Raw genomic sequence first — 5,073 nt, 5'->3', positions numbered from 1 at the left:
AGGGTCACCTTTCCCATCACTTGGGTCTCCTCCCAGCCAAGATAAGGAGCATGCAGCCCTCTAAGCTCAAAAAAGCCAGATATTTCTCCTGGGGAGTTTGTTAATGTTGTGAGGTAAGTAGGGGCTGATAGAGAAAGGACAAAGGTGAAAAGCTTTAAGCTGTAAGAGTAGAGATTTAGATTAGATGTTAGGAGGAAATTCTTCCCTGTAAGGGTGGTCAGGCCCTGGCACAGGGTGCCCAGAGAAGCTGTGGCTGCCCCTGGATCCCTGGAAGTGTCCAAAGCCAGGCTGGACAGGGCTTGGAGCAACCTGGGATAGTGGAAGGTGTCCCTGCCCGTGGGAGGGGGTGGAATGAGGTCCCTTTAAGGTCCCTACCAACCCTAACCATTCCAGGATTCTATGAAGTGTCTTTATCACATCCTCACATCTCCTAAATAAAAATAAAAAAAATAAAAAAAAACCAAAACTGATTGTTTTAATTCAGACTCAGCTACAGATCAAGCTAATAACATCCATCCCACCAGGGCAGAATTTGGGCAGGATGGACTGGGCTCCACTCCAGCACTGCCTCATCTCAGTCATTACAGCACTTTAATGCCCTTGCTCTCTCAGTGACCAGGGATTCCTGCCTGGAGACCCTATCCTGAAATCCCCTAGGCACCTTAAAAACTGAGAAAATTAGCAAATTAAGGCAAATTATGTCATAGAAAACCACATTAAAGCTAGATATAAGTTCCATCATCTGCCACCCAGCAGTTCAGTGATGTGTCACCTTCTTCCCCCATTCCCAGAGCCTCCAAATTACCTCCACTGTAACACCACAGCACTGGCTGATTTGGGATTCACTGGCAGGAGAGTTTACTTTGCATCATGGTGGCACTGGCAGAAACCCCTTCCTTTAATGATGTTGAAAAACTACATATATTATAGCTTCAGACCTTGAAATTTCCACCCTGCTGAGAGTACGAAATTTTCCCTAGTGATTCTGAGAAATAAGCCCTTGGTCTCTGCAGAATTCAAGATTTCAAGTAAAAAAATATCCTTAGCACTCAACCATACAGAAATCCGACTGGGAGAAACACAAACAAGGGCAGTGCTGTCCTCGTGCTGCTGAGCTACTGCTGCAGGATGAAATTAAGCATCTCCTCTTCATTTCACAGCTGCTCTTTAAAACTTCAGGAGGTTTTGAAGTAAAAGGTCTCTTACAGACTGATCAAGTCTTGGGGGAAGTAAGAAAGGATCCCTAGAAACCATGAGAGTCACACTTTAAAAATACACAAATTGATAGGACATTTCATAAATATAAATAACATAATTCCACTTGGTTTCTGGCTTATAATTTTAGTTTTATAGCCAAGAGGTGACTGCTGGATGTTTCCAGCCTGTTTTCTAGCAACAACACAAATCTATACTGGGAGCCTGCAGAGCTCAATCAGCATCACATAAAGATGCTGAAAAGGGAAGTCAATTTAAATAAGATATAAAGAAGAAGGGTTTTTTATGAGGGTGGTGAGGTCCTGGCACAGAATGCCCACAGAAGCTGTGGATTCTTCATCTCTGGAAGTGTTGAATGCCAGGGTAGATAGGGCTCTGAGCAACCTCATCTGGCTGAAGATGTCCCTGCTCACTGCAGGGTCCTTTCCAACCCAAACTACTCAACCTCTACGACCCTCAGGCTGCTGTTGCCAGCCTAACCTGAGAAGTTTGGATTACAAGGAAGATTTGGGAGCTTGTCCTGTATCAAAGCAACTGCAACTTCCCATGCTTGTGTCTGAGATGTATGCAAATGCTGCTCCTGCTCTTGCTAGGGGAGAAGACACAACAAACCCTACCAGCAGCATAAAGCTTTGAGCAGAAATGGTTCAAAATGGATGGGGAACACCAACTTTAGGGCAAAAGCAGGAAAGTGTGTTGGAAAAGTAAAGAGCCAAGGAATGGAGCTGGGGAATGAAAAGTGACAGAAGAAAAAAACAGAGAAAAAAGGCTCAGCTGGGCTAGAAAGAGGGGAAGAAAAGGATAACCTTCCAACATCATCACATCTAGCCAAGAAATTACTATTTAAAAAGAGCCATAGCTTCCTTGGAAATCGAAGCTCTGTGCCCTAGGACTGCCATCAAGCTTACAGGACTATTGTAATGCAGGCAGCACATGCTACAGATAGCATTTGTCACAGAGCTGAAGGGACACTACTATCGCCTTGAAACATCACATTTTTCTGCTTTAAAAATTTCACTGGTGTTGTTACAGTAACAAGATTGGGTGGAAAACATTTTTCTTCATGCCCTCGGTGTGTTTGTGCAGCTCCTTGGGGCCCTGATCACAGACAGCCCCAGGCTCTTAGGTCAGCCCCCCCCCCAGCAATCCCAACCTCATCTGCAGCTTTTGTAACCCAAGAGCAGAAATTCAGGTGCCTTCAATACCTGAAGCTCTTTTGAGGTGATTTATGTTGTTTCTGCTTGGTTCTGAGATGAGGTTTTGGGGTTTTTTTAAGCAGAATTGATAGGAAGCTTTGTTAATCTCTGAGCTTCAGCCTCCTATAAATATGAAAAATATATATGTAAACAAACATGCTTTTTTTTTTTTTTTTTTTGGTGGAGATTACTTGAGCATCATGCAGGGCAAAAATGCAAGTAGAAAATGAGCTCCACAAAATGTGAAAACTCATCTTAAATATTCTACACAGCAAAAACACCAGCCCTGGATGTTCTGCCAGTTTTTGAGACATTTGACAGCCTATTTCATGTCACACAGAGTAAGAAAACAAAAACCACCCAGGACTCAGCTTCCTATACAGGCTGAGCACCTGCACGTGAGGAGAGCCCTCATCCCCAACCAGTCTGAATGGTAGCTAATTAATAATTAGCTTGATCACCCTCCCAGGCTCAAAGGGAAGGAGCTGTGAGAACCCTTGCTTCAGCTAGGGGATGGCACTTGGAGCTGCCCAAGCCATGGGCTCCTGGTGGGAGGAAGGTGGTGTCTCCTAAAGCAGCTGAGATGGGCTCTGCTCCCACCTGCAAGCCACTGCCTCAGCACCAAACTGTGGCTGTGATCTGACCTCACTCCATGTCCTCCTGCAGCCCCTCTGTGAGCTCGAGTTCCCAGAGATGGTTTTGCACCTTCCTTCCCCACATGAGGCTGTTTCCAGCTTGGATATGGACTAAGCTGCCCCTGCCCACCACCCCCCTGCACACACACAGCCACGTTCAGCAGCTTCCAGACACGCCTATTAATTGTTGGAGACTTGGGCAAGAATATTAATTGCATTCCAGAGGCATTCAGCATATTAGAAAAAGCATTTTATACCCTGCATTGTATCTGGTGAAGAAACAGCTGCAAAAAGCTGTTACTTGTGAAACTCAAAACACATTCCCTGTCTGGACCTCTGCCTTCTGCATGAGCTCCTGTTACCAAATAAATCCCAAAAAACTTCCTAATCTTGGTCTTAGCTCATTCCCACTTCAGACAACCTTCCTTAACTCCTGCCTGTGAATACTGAGTCCTGGCCACCTGCATCCCCCACCCCTAAAGGGGAGGCTGTGCAGCTCTGCAGCATCTCACCCACCTGGACCCACCATGGGAAGGGACTGGGATGCACAGGGAGGGACAAGAGCTGAACCCAAAAGCAGCGAGGAGGCCAGAGAGTTTTCAGTATTCAGGTCCTCTCGTTTTCCTGTGCAACACCCCTTATGTTTTCCCAGCCATAAAATTGATGTTTATCTCGCTTCTAACTGCCTTACAGAGATCATTACACATTGCAAATGCAGCCATTTGCAGATAAAACGAGCTCAAGCAGGCTGGAGACTGTCACACCACACCTTCCCGTGCCACATTGCAATGCTTACAACCTTTAAGCTGAAAATTAACATATAAAACCAAGGAAAGCAGAAATATTTGTCAGGCAAATGCAAAAAAAAAAACCAAATCAGAGGTAATTCTTCCACCTGCCCCACACCACCCCCTGCTCAACCACGAACATTAATTTTTAAGTGGAACAAATCCTGCAGCTAGTATTGTGATATTAATTAAAAAAATAAACAAACAAATAAAAAACCCCACAACAACAATAATATTTTTTAAAAAGCCAAGGGAAGGTTGTTATTCCTTGTCTAAAATATCCTTGCTCTAAAATGTCCCTCCAGATCTGGGTCTGTTGGAAGGTGTGGAGGGCACAGCAGGCAAAGAGGGGGGTTCAGGCTCCTCTCCTGGAGTGAACAGACACAGACCCTTCCCCAAGGCCTCCATCAAGTGCCAGAGCAGGGAAAGCCGATCAGCTGGAAGTCTTGAGCAGTGAGAAGGGGCAGGGTGTCCTTTGGAAAACATTGCCACCTTGTGTCTCTGCAGACAGCCGAGCGCGCTCGCCTCCCCGCTGGAGCCATCCAGCAGCTTTATTGCAGGTAATCAGGGGCAATAAAGACCTGTGACAGTTACAGATGGCTTGGCCGGGTCCTGTTCCTACTGCTACCCTGTAAAGTTGGACACTAACCGTTTCCCTCATTTTTTTCCATCTCAATTTATGACTCCTCTGCCATGAAAAGCCACTTACGCCCTCCGCAGTTACATACACCGTATCCTCCAAGGCCAGTAAATCACCGTCTCAAGTCATGTCAAATTTTGTGAAATAAAGCTAAATTGCAGTTGTACTCTAAGGCGAGAAGCTGCAAAATTGAGAGAGAACAAGGTCTGTTTAAAGCCAGAAACTCAGCTGGCAGCTTCCCATGGCTTGTAGAGGCAAGGATCACAAAAACAGTGAAAGAGAAGATCCTGACAGTGGGGAGCCCACAGGACCATCTGTGCCACCTCAAGCTGTCTCTGTAGGTCTTCTGTGGGGTAATCCCAAGAGCTAAATAGTCCAAACTCAGAGGATCCACTCAATAAACTGATTGAAGTCCCTCACAGCCAGAACAGAGAGGGATGGGAGAAGGACAGAGCCAGGTTCCAGCAGCACTTATTCATTGAGGCTCAATACTCAGACTGAATTTGGGCTTGGAAAGAAAACTGGGGAGCTGATGGGGTCACAGCTTCTTGTTTTAAGTTTTGAGGGGCTCTTTCGTGGAGACAGGAGTTAGGGAAGTA

Source organism: Erithacus rubecula (assembly GCF_903797595.1).
Source record: "Erithacus rubecula genome assembly, chromosome: 10".
Lineage (NCBI taxonomy): Eukaryota > Metazoa > Chordata > Aves > Passeriformes > Muscicapidae > Erithacus > Erithacus rubecula.
The sequence above is the reverse complement of the archived record's forward strand: the minus strand, read 5'-3'. Positions refer to the sequence as shown.